The following is a 17,387-nucleotide window of genomic DNA, read 5'->3' as shown; positions in this document are numbered from 1 at the left end:
GCTCTTCTAAGACAAAGAGGTTCCTTTGGTTAATTCCTCTCCTTTTTGTTTTGTTTTATCTTTTTTAAAAATCCTCATGGTTGTGAAATGACTATTCCCTTCCTTGGAAACTCTGAGTGATTAAGGAGTTCTTTCTTGAGGACAGACTGTAGCAGTGCTCTGAAAGTATGATGATCCCAGTGAAGTACCACTCTTTAGTTGGTTTAGCTCACCTGACTTGAGGTGTCTAGGTAGGAATAGTGCAATTATGCATGTTGTGGTTTAACCCATCAGGCAGCTGAACACCACACAACCGCTCGCTCACTCCCCCCCTGCCTTAGTGGGATGGAGGAGAGAATAGGAAAAAAGTAAAGCCCACAGACTGAGATAAAGACAGTTTAATAAAACAGCAGAGAAAAAGAATAACAATAACAGTAACAATAATAATAATAATAGTGGTAAGAAAATATACAGAATATACAAAACAAGTGACGCACAATGCAATTGCTCACCACCCGCTGACCGATGCCCATCCCATCCCCGAGCAGTGATCGCTCTTCCCCGGCCAACTTCCCCTGACCATGCCATGACATGGTCTGGAATAGCCCTTGGATCACAGTTAGGGTCAGCTGCCCTGGCTGTGCCCCCTCCCAGCTTCTTCTGCCCCTGGCAGAGCAGGGGAAGCTGAAAAGTCCTTGACCAGTGTAAGCCCTGCTCAGCAACAACTAAACTATCAGGGTGTTATTAACATTCTTCTCATCCTAAATCCAAACCACAGTGTTGTGCCAGCTACTAGGAAGAAAATTAGTTCTATTCCAGCTGAAACCAGGACAATGCAGGATAAGATTAATAACTTCTAAGAACAGTTTCTCGTTTTTATGGTTCCTCTGATACATCTGATATACGTTAGGATTCAGTAATGTTTTCTCTTCTTTTTTGATCGCATGGGATACTTTGTATTCTTGATTCCACCATATGTTTAGCTTCTGTTTCTCAAGGAGCATCTCCATGGTTAGTGCAAGTCTTAATCAGCTTGGAAGCTGTCTTGAGGATCTTTCCAAATTAAAGAATTACAGTTTCCACAGGTCCAAGAGACCTTCCCTGACAGGCTTCTCAGGACAACTACCTACACAATATTTCTTTCTTCTGTGTTTTCTCTGTCTCTTTTTTTTTTATTCAAAGACTAAAGAAGGCCTCAATCTGTGCTAGTACTTTTTTGTTTGTTGAAAGACCATATGAGTTTATTCTCGCTGCTTCTTTCATTATCCATTACCTGCAAACAAGAAGAAATTGCACTCACTGCTTTCCCTTTAACTAGCACTATTCAATTGTAATGAATATACCACCCACCCAAACCACACATTTTCGAAGAACTGGGATCATAGAAAAGCAGAAAAATAGCCTTTTCTCTCTCTTCCTTATCACAAAATCAAGAGAAAATAGCAAGGTGCATCTAGCAATATGGATTGAAAAAAAAAATCTACAAAAATCTCTCTGAAATGAAGAAAAAAGATTAAACTTTCTATTTATTGTCAAAGATCCTTTAGGAGTTTGATAGCCCATTTACAATTTATATTGTAAAAAGTCATTCATCAAAATTTACAAACAACTTTTACTGTAGGAGTTCTCATTTATGCAGTTTTTTAACCTTACACTTCAAAAAATTCATCTGGATTTTGTGGCAATGAACTTAAATCAAAGATAAAAGATCAGTCGCATTTACTGTAGAACTGAAAGTTTCTGTATTAGGAGCACTGGCTGGACTCGACTGGACCACCTCCAGAAGGGGATCTCTTCTGAAATAAGATGAAAAGTCAGACTACTTGCTCTTTCATGTGTCAAGGGGGGTAAAATTCTAGTGAACTGTGCAGTAACTGTCTATTCCCTACAGTGTACTAAGATTAAAATATCATTTTGACTGTGATCGTTACCAATCTGAAACTTCAATAGTTGTTCCTTAGAACTGAAGATGCATTCATCTCTCATGCCACACAACATCCAGTTCTTTTTCTGTGCTACTTTTTAAAAGATCACTTAGAAAACCTGATGGGAGATAAGTGTGTATTGGTTTGGACAAAATTTTATTTTACATGTCTCTAAATAACATTTGCCAGAAATGCAGGTTTGTGAAGGAAGAAATGTTACAGGCTGTTAATGGAGAAGCATTTTTGCAGCATCTATAAATACATAATGTAACACAGGAACAGAAAGAGGAATAGTTAAAGAGATGGAGCTAATCCACAAATTATCCTGTTTGGGATTAGTAGATTTAATTTAAAAAGATAAACAAAAGACAGAATGTTTTCTCTCTATAAATGCAACAGTACCAGGCTGGATTTTCTGGTGCCTCGAAACATACTCAGATATTCACACGACTGAGGTAAAAAGGGGGTCACTGCTGCTTGGAAGCGTTATGATACACTAATTAGTTGGGTCAAAATACATGTTGCAGCGAAGGTGCAAAGCAACAGCGAAGCAGCCTCTTCTTTGTTTAAAATGGAAGTTTCCTGATAGTCCATTTAACATGGAGCGTAAACATTGTTTAGTGTATTAGTCTAAATAAGGAAGTGAATCTTCCGAGATGCCTTTTCATATGTTAGAGAGGCATTTACACAATAAAAAATAGGAGATGAAATAGGGTCACTGTTATGATAGGCAACAAAGGGCATCCATCCCACTAATACCTGAGCTGAACTCATCTGATCAGGGCTACTGGTGTTAATCAGCAGTCGTCATAAACTAATTCCATCTTGAGTGTTTGTAATTTCTGTTTACAGGATAACACCATTCCCTACAAGTTGAATATGGCTTTTTTATATTCATACTATTTTTTTTAAATGTCACTGAAATTATCTCAGAGGAGCAGATCTGACAGGTCAATCACTGCAGATGGTAAGTGCTTTGTTAATTATACAGAAATTTAGAAACAATTGTAGAATGTCTTGCCTCAGGAGGAATCTCTCTCTTGCTCTGTTTGAGAGTAGATTTCCTCTACTGAATTAATTTTGTGTTTTTGTGCAGATAACAATCTCTCTGCTGCTTTGTAGGAATAACTCCTTGCTCCTTGTTCAAATATGCAACTGTAAATAAGCAGAGGATATTGCAAATAAACAATGCTATTCTTTTTAAATAATGCAATGTGTGTAATTAGGACAGTGCAATTACAACAGTATACAGCTCTCAGTGTAACAATTAGTTTTTTGGTAAAATGTAATTTGTTCCAATGTAAATGTTTTCCCTCAATTCAGAAGATTCCCTTGAGTTGTTACAGTAATAAGCCTATTTCTACGAATATATGCAGTTGCACTGTATGTTCCAATACACAAATCAAAGAGGACAGCTACATTATAATAAGCTACGGGAATTATAAAGTCAGAGCAAAATGATATCAATACTATTTTCTGAGGGGAAAATATGTCCAAATATCCTCTTTCCATTTCCATTTTAATCCCAGAGATGTCAAATGCTTTTTCCAGTTTGTTTTGAATTTACTTGAAGAAACAGAAATGTTTCCTTGTGTTACACCACTACTGTGTTACCCTGTCCTCCTGATGATATCTGACTACTCCAGTCTTTCCACTGTTTATTCTTAGCGATAAAGAAGTGCTATTATTGTCATTTTACAGACGAGTAACTCAGCTACACAGAGCAAAAGAGATCTGCTTTAGATTTCACCAGAAGTTTGTTAGAAAACAGGATTTCCAATCTAGCCCTACTCTCTTCCCGTCAGCATCCCCTGCGTCAGAATCCCTGTCCCTTGGCAGAATCCCTCTTGGAGCACAAAGGCATCACAGGGCTGTTGCAGTTCTTTCTCGTAGCACCACCCTTGCTCCATCCAGCTCCCTTCAGCCTGTTCAGCACAATCAGTCCCTCAGCATCCTGCTCACAGTTCGCAGTGATTTCATGTTACTGTTTTTTAAATCTGTGCTTCCCCCTCAGTAGTGAAAAAAAGGATATGGGGCCTCAGGGCATGTAAGCACCACTTACCACACTGGTGCAAAAGCATCGAGAAGTCAGATTTTTCATGTTGTCTCACAGTTTTGTGTTTACTAATAACTTTCCAGGGCTAAAGTTAAATAAAGGATGACATTTTTGTGGCAATAAGCAGGATAGTGCTACCAATGTGCAAATAGGCAATTTTAGGTCAGCTGAATTAGTAATCCTGAAAATGTCTGGGAGGTGTAAGTGGAAGAATGAATGTAATTACTCAGTATGGATGGGTGTGAGGGCTCAGCATGTTCTATGAAAAGTGGATTGTCTGAACTTGATTTTAAAATTTGGGGTTTGTCCTCTTTGTACCAAAATTTGCAAAATGTGTGTGGTTTTCCTTGCCAAACTGTCCTGTTGTCATTTTGGAGCCTGCAGATTAATTGATCTGAGCCTGAGTCTGCCGGTAGCAGTTACTTGTAAATATTGCAGTGTAATCAATGAGCAATTTAAACACCCACCCCCACCCACCCCCCAACAGTAGTAATGTGCAATGATTATAGGGCTAGGTCCTGCAATAAGCATTGTCTGGTTTGGTTAAGTCATTGCTAATGAAACATCACAGCTGATTAAACTGGCAAGGAGAGCAATTCCCTACGAACAGGATCCTTTTTCTCATTGGATCTTCAGATATTTTCATCTCTGTTTCTTAAAAGGCAAGATAGAAGCGAGACAAACAAAAATATTCTTTTAATTATAAATCAGGCTAGAAATCACATGTTATGATTGGTGGCATGTTCTAGAAAGACTTTCTGTCTTAATTATATATGCATCACTACATTTCTTCCCCTGCATTCTAATGAGATAAAGAGTAGGAAGAAAGCACAGGAAAAAAGTACAACAGACCCTCCATAAGTGCAGTGAAACGGAATTGATATTTACATTCATCCTCTAACCATACTTGTGCCTCTTCTTGAATAACAGTAATGGTGATCAAAGCAGAAAAGATCTTTGAGCTTGGTGCTTTCAGACTGCTCACTAATCACTATAATTCAGCAGAAAATAAGAACAAAACTACCCCAGCAAACACCACAATCATTGCACTCAGAGTAAAAGGGACTCTCACCAAATAAAGCTGAAGCAAGGTAAAGATTGCTCTATTACACAGTACGTCAAAGTTAAATACGGGTCTAAATCCATTCAAAAATTTAGAACAGCCAGTTCCCAACCTAGCAATGAGCAGACAGGCTGCTTTGTTAAGTGCCTAACCCTTCCCAGAGCCTCCTGTGGCATCACCACTGCTGACAGCACTGGCTGGGTTTCTACATAGGCCTGTTTTAACCTTGACTCTGCCAACTTTGGTACTAAGGTGGTGTTTGACTTAATTAAATGCCACTAGAAAGAAAACCTGTGTACCTACAGCACATGTACCTGGAGGAACTTCTGGTTCTTCCTTGTCTCCAGTTTGGTATTTTTCTGTTTGTGCATGGAAATGAAACTGCTTTCAGACACAAAGCTGAACGGTAGCCAGGTGCTTTATAACTGTGTTAGCCTGAAGCTCTCATGAGAAATATTTTTTCCTGGAAAATAAATTATAACATGGCTAAGTGGTGCCTGACAAAGCTAAACAGGAACCATGCTTCTCTATTGCAAATTCATCTGCAGTCTCTCGGTAGAAAGACAAATAAAAGCACTTCATCAAAATCAGAGAAGCACAGGAATACTCATAGGAGACCACTAAACTCTAAATACCAATCAATTTCACCAACATTTTTGTCAAACTTGCAAGTCCCCTTAAGCGCTGTCGTCTCGAACTGCCAGAAGATGCTGCATGATATGTTGCCGGAATGGAGTGGGAGAGCTGTAGCTGAAAGCCCTCTCTGACAGGCGTAATTAGTGAATGTGCATATGTATCGGTGCGGGTCAGGATTTATTGAAGTCAGTGGGTGGGGCTTGGCTGACATTAAGGCTTTGGAACCAGGCCTGAGGGCTCGGAAACCTTATGCTCTGTTTGAGAATTGGGCTCACGGTTTCTTTCTACTGTATCGGCTATTTTTCAGTGACCTGAGCACGTCCCAGTGGCCAGCAGGCATTTTCATTGCATACATTGTTGAGTGCAGACAGTAGCCTTTAGACTTTGTCCTTGAATTCAAAGGCGATGAAATATATAATATTGAGGGATTTTCGTCAAGGCATTTGCACTGATCCTTTTTCCTACACAAAGGGATCCCAAAATTGTTTTGCAGCCAATGGGACATTAAATGCTATGAGAGTGTTGATTTCCCACTTGCTGCCGCCTTTGTCCTGCCATTCTTCTCACTCAAACACAGAAGTAGTTCTGAGAAAAGGAAAACTTAGAATTTAACCTCCTCGCCCATTTCTTTAAGCGGTGGTTATGTTTTCACTGTTACAATATTTACATTTTCCAAGGCAGAAATGTATTTTAAAGTTATGTTTAAACAATGTCAGGTCCTGTAAACACCACATAATGGACAGAGGTCAAAACAGCTCCTCTAATGCACCCCCACCCTGCACACACTCTATATGTCTGTGTCAGCTTGAATTGTTGTTTTGCCTTGAATAAAAAGCAAAGGGAACTCATCAAACAGGCTATGAAGCAGAACACAGTACAAGTACATGGTGATTAGGTCTAACTTAACTCTGATTTTTTTTTTTAAATAATCCAGCTCCTCCCAGGTTGTCTTCGCCCCCCGCCCCCCCGCGCTTATTTTTCTGCTTCTCCCCGCCCTCAGGGAGAGGAGCTTCCTTTACTCTCAAGCCTTTTTTCTATATGCTACATTCCATTACCTCCAGGTTTTTGCATTTTTAACCACTCTCTGTCACCTTGTTTCCCATCTCACTATCTAGATATTTCTCCATAGCTACATTTCATGATTTATTTTTAGTTCCCATTCAAAATAAGGCCTTTTTTTTTTTTTTCTCGACATCCCCCTTCCCCCCCTCCTCCTTGTTTTTTGGAATTGGGGATCAACCTGAGCTCCACATTTGTCTTCTGGGACAAATCTTGACTCTAGACTTCCTTGGAACAAATCTCATTTTGCTTTTGGATACAGTTTGCTGAGAAAAGCAAGATGAAGTCAACAGTAGTTTCCAGCTATTCTCTGCTGAATTCAGTATTCAATCTCAAGGTTGTGTGCATTGTTCTTTGAATATCCTGTAGAGCACATTTTGTAAGAAGAGGCTTGTGATTTCTGTGTGTCAACTGAATCATGAAAAGGTGAGGGAAGCAGGAGAGAAGATTGTCTTAAGTGTTGAAATACTCACCTGCAGTGCTCTGTAGTCCACAGTTCCTGCATATGCTTTTAAATATTGGGCATGAAGAGAGTGATATCTTACTTATGTACATGTTTTGGTAAGGAAAGTAATACAAAAGCAGTCACTACAAAATAACTGTGCTTCTGTTTTGCTGGATTTACAAAAGGGAAAGTGTGTGGATCGATGTTCTGCTATTGTGTTAGCAACAATGCATCACAATTCGGCATTGTTTCATAAAAAACATTCTGTTGATCTCTATTACAGTTGTCTGTAAAATTACAGGAAAAGATGTCCACATTTTCTGTCACTTCTAAATGATAAAACCAATACATAATCTCATATTAGAAACAAAGCCTTAGTAGACAGAATAGAAGGTTTGGTAATAAGCTCTAGTGTCTTTATTCCTTTAAATCCTACTTCAGGTGAGGATAATGAATCACCTGATGCTGGATTCTCAGTAGTAAAGAAGTAGAGGAAAACAAATCAGTAGTCTTCTTGTAGAACAGTGGTCTAATCACACCTGACTCCAATTAGCATCCTTGCTGATAGTCCTTATTAGGGCATAGTTGAAGCCTGAATTATATGTCTCAACAGTGCAGTGGTCATTTTGCTGAGCAGAATTTAACTGGGTATATAGCCAATGACAGAAAAGCATCTTCAAAAACACCAGCTTAAAACCTCTCCCTGAAAGGGGCCTGACTGCTTTTTCTGTCACCGTACTTCCAGCTGAACCTTGTTCAACACTAATTCAGCTTCATCCATTATTGGCGGTGAGTAATTTTCAGAGAAGACATGAAGTGTGAATCCACATCACTCAGAATTGAACATTAATCTTAACATCAAATACGCTTGCTAGGGTTAGTCATTGCAGAATACTATGGAAGAATGTCTTGTAACTCACTGAATATTTCTGCCTTGCTTTTGCTCTTTATATAAGCTACCAGAAGTATCCTTGCAGAAGAGAACCATGATTTTCAAAATGTGTTTAATTGGCAAAAATGTGTATTAAATTCCTATAAATCCCAGAAATATATTGGGACTTATGATGAAGTGGGGTAAGGGAGAATAAGTTACTTTAAGTATATCTTCGCTATCTAAAAATGTTGATATGTATTTTCAGTTTCCTGGCATTCACCAAGCAAAAACTGCTATGCTGACAAATACCTACTGGACCTTTTTCAAGTGTAGCTGACTTAAACCCCAAGAACTTCTTGGCCTGTCTTACCTTCTCAGGTCTTAAAACATACCCATGCACTGAAATGGTGTCAAGAGGCAACATATTGCTTAATTACAGAGAAGCGTTTTAACAAAAAATACATTTCCCGTGCCTTCTTCAGCTCTTAATTGTTCCTGCCAATTCTCCTCTACCATCTGTCATAAACTCCCATTTTTCTGTTCAGCTGAAATATGAGTGTAATACTGGTTCCAAAATATCATAATGGATTCTGTGTCCCCTTTGTACTGCATTTTCGTGCAGATAACTGCAGAGGCATGCAAATCTTGCTCAAGGTTGCCAGTAGCTTTGTCAGTCTTCAGAGTCAAGAAGAAAAGCTCATCTGCTAGAAGGACTCATGACAACCTCATCTTTGATTGTTGGGCCAATTTTCAAATTATGTATGCCCCCTCCAGTTCCAGGGCAATTTTAGGTCCCTTAAGTTTTACAGAGGGGTTTTGAAACTCAAATAGTTCTGTTCCTGGCCCAGGCTTTGTAAAATGTGGGAAAAGATCATTCTTCTCTTTGTCTCAATTTCCTCTTAATGATGATATTTCCTTAGTGGTTTTTGTTGCTTAATTTTTTTCAAACAATTAGCCAGAAACAAATGCTGGCAAATAACAAGCCTAAAATTCAGGATGCTTTCTGTTGAAATAGAAGTTACGTCATTCATGTTAGTTCATCTGTCCTTACTAGGAGCATTTTTCGCCGTTTCTTGTTACTTGGCATCGCCTCTGTAATTTCTTTGCTATATAGGTTGACTTGGGAGTAAGTGGGAGCTTCACCTGTATGTTCACTCTCTAGGGGAGGGACACATCAGGCACAAGTGCAGTTGGCTTGAAACCAAAGAGATCTCTCTTGGTCTGTCTTAGCAGATCAAAGATAACTAAATGAAAATGTCAGCTTAAAAGAAATGAATGGCACATAGAAAACACAAACCAGGTACATCTGGGACATGATTTTGAAATGTAGCCAATCAGAAATGACTGAAGTTTTTTGCTGCTTGCTGACTATAGAGAGTCTTTGGGGAAATAAGTCACATCTAGTCTTTCAATTAGTAGGACAAACTGTGCAGATGTCACACCGAACAAATTCAGACACATTTCAGAAGAGGTCAGTAGAGTAAAAGAAATCAGTATGTCAATGGTCTAGCAAAAAACCTAGGGAATTTTCTTCAAGGTGGGGTCATACCAAATTAACAAGTTCTGCCTGGAATCACTAAGATGGCTTTGAGAAGAAAGCTGTAGCGTCCTCACTGGAGGCTGAATTTCTCCACCCATTCATGAAGTGCACCATGACTGCAATAGAACAAAAATTGCAGTTTTAAGCTTTTTCATCCCTGAAGTGTCCAGACTCGCGTATGTATAAACGGGCAGTTCAGATGGTGGCCTTTTGCAGTCATGGGCTTCTAGCAGTAAAATGGTCAAGTGCCCAGAGTGATGTCTATATTTGCCTGCTAATAAGCATGCCCATACTTTACTGGTAATAAGGGCAAATTGTGGTTGTTACTAAGATAGATTGGAAGTCAAACTGATGCATAGAAATGAAATGATTGATATCTTATTTTTCTGAGCATAGCAGTGTGAACATTCGCTGTAAATTATATTTGTTACAGACCCAGAGTCTTTTGGCAGTGACTCTGAGTTTGGATGGACTGGCTAAACAACTTGTTAAACAAATGGTTTTCAGTCTGCATTTTGCAAATTAATTTGATTATTTGGTATCGTTTGCATGATTAGTGAGTTTGCATAGTTTTATTATTTCGGTTCTGTGATTGGACTTATTTATTCAGGGGAATAAGTAACTAATTCCATCAATATTGTTGGGTTTCAGTGTAGTTTATAATACTGGTATTATCTTGTTTTCTAGACAGAAATGTAGATTTCTACTTACAAAGGTACCATGTAGTATTTAATAATTCAGCCAAATTATTCCCTACAAGTACTGTTGAAAATTTAGTTACTAATCAATGCTAACTTAGATAAAATGCAAATTTTGGAGCAAATATACACCCCTTCCTATCCCTAGATACAGAACCTGATTAGTAAATCAAGCTGCTAACATATCATTATTATCAAAAAAGCAGTGTTTCCATATAATTAGGCAGCAGCAAGTCAGTCATAAAATTTAGCTGTTATTTTCATCTTCTGTGAAGTTTGCAATGAAATAGCAAAGATCAGATAAATCTATAGAAGCTGGTGATATATATGCCAATAATTTAGGTACAAAATATTTCATGTAAGCCAAAGACATCAAAGCAAAAAAATATTCAGAATATGCTGCAGCAAAGATATGTGTTAAGTGAAAGCAAATTCCTGGTATTTAGTTTTGTAAAAAATGAGCAAAATAAGTTTCTTTTCTTCTATGCAGAATTTTTCTACCTGTCACTTGTGATCTGTGTCATTCTATCTGAGTGATTCTTTGGACCGCAGCAAATGAGTCTGTCTGCCAAATCTTACTTGAAAGAGCAGCAGTAATGCTTTCCCTGCTACCAGCCCATCTGATCTCTGCAGAGGTCACTGCCTGCATTTCATGAAGGCAAAATGGGGCATGTATTTATCCTTCAAATGCTGAGGTTCATAGTTATGGTGGGCTGACCCTTGCTGGACACCAGGTGCCCACCAAAGCCACTCTGTCACTCCCCTTCTCAGCTGGACGGGGGAGAGAAAATACAATGAAAGGCTCGTGGGTTGAGAAAAGGACCGTGAGAGATCACTTGGCAATTACTGTCACAGGCAAAACAGACTTGACTTGGGTAAATTAGCTTAATTTATTATCAGTCAAATCAGAGTAGGATAATGAGAAATAAACCCAAATCTTAAAAACACTTTCCCCCCACCCCTCCCTTTTTCCTGGGCTCAACTTCACTTGGGGAGGACAGGGAATGGGGGTTCTGGTCAGTTCATCACACGCTGCCTCTGCTGCTCCTTCTTCCTGAGGGGGAGGATTCCTCACACTCTTCCCCTGCCCCAGCCTGGGGTCCCTCCCATGGCAGACATACTTCATGAATTTCTCCAATGTGAGTCCTTCCCATGGGCTGTAGTTCTTCATGAACTGCTCCAGTGTGGGTCCCTTTCATGCGGTGCAGTCCCTCAGGACCAGACTGCTCCAGCGTGGGTCCCCCACAAGGTCACCAGCCCTGCCAGCAAACCTGCTCCAGCCTGGGCTCTTCTCTGCACAGGTCCACAGGTCCTGCTCCAGCGTGAGCTTCCCACAGGGTCACAGCCTCCTTTGGGCACATCTACCTGCTCCAGCATGGGGTCCTCCCCAGGCTGCAGGTGGGGATCTGCTCTACCATGGGCCTCCCTGGGCTGCAGGGGGATAGCCTGCCCACCATGGGTTGTACCCTGGGCTGCAGGGGAATCTCTGCTCTGGCACCTGGAGCCCCTCCTGCCCCTCCTTCTGCACTGACCCTGATGTCTGCACAGTCATTTCTCTCACATATTCTCACTCCTTTCTTCTGGCTGCTGTTGCTCACAGAAGCTATCCCTGTAGCCCCTCCGCCACCAAAACCTTGCCATGCAAACCCAGTACAACAGTCCAATGGAGTGTGAGGTCTGTACTCTAAATTACAAACTTGAGGTGCCAGCATAAGCACTTGCATAATACGTGGCAACCTCCATCACTGGGGTGGGACCAATAACTGGGAGCAGTAATCTCTGCAGTTGTCCCAGGAGGATTCAGCAGAGCTGACTTATATGAGCCTGTATTTTTCAAGCTATTAGTGACCTGATAGATTCCATGTCTGTGAACTTCTACTGTCTTCATCATGTCATTTTGTCATTTAGTGTAAAGATGAGCTGAAATGAGAGATGGGTTGTATTGTCATGTAGGGATGACAAGATGTGCTTTTCTTTCTGTGTTCATGATTTGCTTCATGTTTGTAATAAATCTCTTTGTACAGGGCATCAAGGGGTGGGGTTGGGAGGATCACTTCATCCTGTTACAAACTGGAGAGAAAATATAAAAAAGATGCTACTAGAGGAGAGACCGGGGTCAGGTCTTCAGCTAACTGTCATGATCAGCGAAGGGGCACATATCAAATGTCCCATATCAAGCAGCCTTGACAGGATCACAACCTAATTAGTGGGGTTAATGGGAGAATCAAAATAAAGAGAAGGTGGTATGTATAAAGGAGTCTTTATTTGAATACAAAGGGAATCGTGCTTCTCTCTGGCATGCTTATAAGCATAGCTTGTGCTGCATGATGTTAACGTACTACACAAGTCTTGTTGTAGATGAATCAGTCACTAGGTGGATCTCTCTCTCTGTGCACTACAGGGATGCCAGAACCACCCCCAATGTTGGCTAGCAGCAACAGAGAGCTGTGAATGTTTCAAAGCCTGTGCATGCTTCATTTTTCTATTTCTTCCATTACTGTTTGAATCATAGATCCCAGAAAGAGCATTGCATAGCAGCCTCACTAGTAGCAAATCATCAGCAGCTATTCTGGTGGGCCAGGTCATGACTGAATGGTTAGAGTTTAGGGTAAGCATTAAAGTTCCCGTGCAGCACCTGCTGTCTCATCATTTGATACCCAAATGTATGTGAAATGTACAATACAGCCAAGGGAAGGAACAAGATGGGAAGGAATGGAGTGACTTCATTGTTAGGAATGGGAAACATCGATATCTAGATTTGGCTGGTAAGCTTATCCTTACTCTGATGTGCATGTGAGGGTACACAGGAAAGACTATATGGGAGACAAAGTATAGATGGATGGAAAAAAAGGAAGTAAGGAACAGCGTGGATGACAGGAAACATGAGGAGGAAAATTAAAATAAGGGAATAAAGTGAGTAATAATATACTGGGTGCTTATTTGTTTCCCTATGCACTGGGAGCATCACACTGATTACTGAGTTGTCTTCACATTTTTTTATGATGCAGAGGAAATACTTTCTCATTCTACAGAACAGGATCTGATTGATAAACACATTGAATGACTTGGTGGATGTCAGTCACAGAGCTGGCATTCATGACTAATATCCTAAAACCTCTAAATTCAAATGTGTGAGCTGGTAAATACTGAAGGGAAGATCACATAAAATTGTTTACTTCAGCCTCCCCTCTGATTTGGGCCTTGGGTATTTCAGACCATGTTTCTCTTCTGCTAGATATCCACAAAATTGAAATCTATAAAATTCTTTAGGTCTATGTATCTTGTATAACTTAACACTTGACGGTTGAGACCACATTTTCAAAATGGCTCAGAACCCAAGCTCTTTTGAATATTCCCTTAGCCATTTAATAGGCTATTTGAGAACTAAGTTCTTTTGCATTCAAATCAGTCATACATTCAACACATTTGGGAATTCTCTCTCTCAGTTCTTCTGAAAACCTAGAGTGACATTATCAAAACCAGTTATGTAGACTCAAAGGTAAGTAACACCAAACACGAAACATCAGCTGGTACAGTGAGCTAAGCTGACTCTGCAAGATAATGTTAGAACCAAAAACATTGGTCAACACAGCACACACCAATACAAGTTATGCTTAACTCTATTGAGTTTAACCAGATTATATTTGCTATGTTACAGCTCCTCAAACTGGAGTTCCACCGAGTACTGTAAACATGCCTTTAGCCTCCTATGAGCTAAAATCCCTTGAAAATGGGATGGAGAGACAGATTTTCTGAGGGAAAAAAAAAAAAAAAAAAAACTCGACACGCCCAGAATCATCTTTAACATGTAATATCTGATAATTTTACTTTAAGTCACTTCAACATTGGCTAATTCTGTGCCTAAGATAGACACTGATAAAGGATACACAGGCGAGCTTATTTGTTAGGAAAATAACAGAAACTTCTCTTTGTAAAGTCTTCAAACCCAAGGAAAGTTACTGATAATGCTGTCCTTTTTCATAGCTGCGAGTACACATCTTCAGTAACAGGGCAAGTCACAATTCACTCTCAACATTAAAAAAGATTTCCTACCGTGCTGAGAAAATAAAGGTAACATCCCAGACTTCTTTCTAGAGAGTTTAAACAAAGTAGAATATATGAAAAATACTGAATAGTCAGTAACGGATTTTTAAATCAGGAACAAACTAAGTCCACCTCAAAGAAGATTTTCCTCCAAGCATAAACATCAAAGAACTTTTAATAAAAATATGACATATGACAATCTCCCTTGTGAAAGAAGCAGCCGGCTTGAAAGTCTCTATTTCCCTTATCTGATAAGCAGTTTCAATGACTTTTCAGTGAATAGGGATGTTTCATACAGGAATGACATTTAAAAGAAATCAAGCTAAATTATTAGAGGCCCCTAATTTCTGAAAAGAGTTGGATTTTACTGGTTAAGTGCTTAATGTTATAAAAATGGAGAATGCCATAGAATAATTAGTCAGTTTGGATACGTAACAAAGAGCAACATCTTGAGCCTTAAATGTGCTTATAGATTTTTGAGTTCTGAGGCTGAACTAAATCATAGGAAAGGTAGTAATGTAAATCATATTTTGTTTGCTTAGGAAACTAGCTTGCAAAAATTTGGGGGTTTGGGGGAGTCATTTAACACTAACTATATATTTAAACATGCAAGTATTGTTTCAGAATATTTTTATGTGGTCTTCCTTTTCTCTGATATGATAAATTAAATAAAAATTCATAAACAGTTCCAGTTCACCTAAAATATTGCTTCCATTTATCAAACAAATAAATTCAGTTAAAAAAAACAAAAAACAAAAAAACAAAACCTAAACCCAAACCCTTCCCCAGCTTTAATTCTAATTTCATGGAAAGGGGGATTGCTCAGTGGAGATCACCTATCAGCATATACTGCGATAGGGGCCTTATGTGTTACTCAGGTTGAGCCCAGAGCCCTGCTGAGGTTAGTAGAATTGGTCCTGGAATCTCTGGCTTATATGTAATGGAATAGATTGTACAAAACAGTAGTTTTCATTGAAATGTTGCTGTGGCCCAAGCATTACCAACCCCTTACCTATGAAGTGAGAAATGATTTTATTTGGTGAGCACACATGAAGCCTCTGTTAACTGCACTTGGAAAGTCATGGGTCTCAAATTTTCTTTTTGGAGAAACATTGCTGTTAAGAAAACCTGTGGAGGAAAACTTTAAAATTCTTTTATCTTTCAATATGATGAGCAGGTGCTGTAAAAAAATCTGAATTACAACTTCCCAACTGCACAGAAACAGAATTAGTTTCTGTCTTCATGCAAAGCTTGACATGAGAACAAAAGAGACCTTTACTCTTTCATGAAGCCGTAGAGATGTGATTGTTTTTCTTTTAGTTGTCACTGAGATTTTTTATCTCAGTGAATAGCTATAATGTTAATTCCATTTCTAGGATGAAATCAACTGTATTTAAGATTTAAAGGGAAGAAAATAGTAAGGTGATAGCCAAATGAATAATTTCCACAAGTAATTTATTTCCCATTGACTCTGTTTTCTCTTTGTACTTCCACCTGTGAATGGATGCAAAATCCTCAAATATAATTGTTTTAATTTTTTATATATTTCTTCAGCAAATAATTTCCTGGGTTGTTGATTATTGAAAATATTGCAACTGGTAATTTAGTCTGGTTAATTGTATTTCATATTCCTTTTTTATGCAATTCAGTGACATACATACACAAGTATCCAAAATAGTGTAAGTTACATATGTCACAAACAAATACAGAAACGCTTGTAGGTTAGTTTACTACAACTAATTCAGCTTAAGCTTCAATTTCACGATGTTCCAATTGCAAAACAAAACAAAAAGAGCAGAAAACCCACGACTGTATATACGCCTGTGCTCCTGAGTTCATGCAGATTTCTTTCTGGCAAGATCAGCTGGGTGAGATTCACAAGCGCTGTGAATTCCACGTGTCTCATTCATCCTCTAAACTTCATGTCAAACATATTTATTTTGTAAATTTAATCCTGACATTTTCTTTGGTAAATTACAGTGTTGAAGTGTATCAGTCACACTGAAGTGAAGGAGTATTATAGACATACTTCACATATTTCCATAAACAATGGGAAGGAAGCTTGTGACTGCAGGAGAGCAGAGTTAAATAAAATCAACTCAACAAAGGAGAACCAACATCATTGAAATGTAGATACAGAACAAACAGGCAAGAGCTGAAGCAAGGAGAGAATGGGAGGAGTGAAACAGGTTCATGCCCAGGTTCTCTTTCTGGTGCAGCTATAGCAACTCATCTCATAACTGGAAAAAAGATTATGTGTCCTTCTCACTAATGGAAATGTAGTTATTTGTATTGTATTAGTTAAAAAAAAAAAAGACTGATGGGATGTGTGTAGCTGCAAATTCTACACCTCATTGTGGTGAATAAAGAGTGTTGCAGTAATCCTGCAAGGTATGAAGCTGACCAGATTTGATACTGCCATCCTGTCTTTCCTGAATTGCTGCCAACTATGAAATTAGTTATGTTTTCTCAGTATTTGGGTTTTGTTTTCCTTAGTCCTGATCATTACAATTAGAACTCCAGCACAGTTCACAGGTAAAACTGCTAAGGCACTTGCCTTGTATTGCTCCTTTTCATTTGTTTATGGTTATTTTTTCCCTGCAGAAAGACTGGGGGAAAAAAAAAAAAATCTTTTTTATCTTTTGAGTGCAAGAAAAACAGTGTGATGGTACTTTTCACTGCAATTTAAAATGAAACAAAGCACTATGTGCCTAATCTGGAACCACAACAGCTGGGTTCAGGAAGCAGAAAAGCACCAAGATGGCACTCCGAGCTGAGCAAAGATCTTCAGAGTTCTGTTACATACCAGTCAGATTTCTCAGTGTTCTGAGCCTTGCAGACATATGTGTATGTACAGTTGGAATAAGTTTGACATTTCAAAAGAATATTTTTTTTCTTTAATCAACTTTTGAAGAAAAACAGAAGTGTGAAAGAGAAGAGCCTCCGCTGGAGGAGAAGTTCTCCCAGGTACATTTAAAGTTGTAGGAAGACTGTGCTGTATTATGAGGGTAACAGTTTGAGGAATCTGCCTACGTAGCACAAATATGTTCTTACTATGTTTTGCAACC

This window comes from Egretta garzetta, unplaced genomic scaffold (assembly GCF_000687185.1).
Source record: "Egretta garzetta isolate BGI_Z169 unplaced genomic scaffold, ASM68718v1 scaffold209, whole genome shotgun sequence".
Lineage (NCBI taxonomy): Eukaryota > Metazoa > Chordata > Aves > Pelecaniformes > Ardeidae > Egretta > Egretta garzetta.
This window is presented reverse-complemented; position numbering follows the sequence as displayed.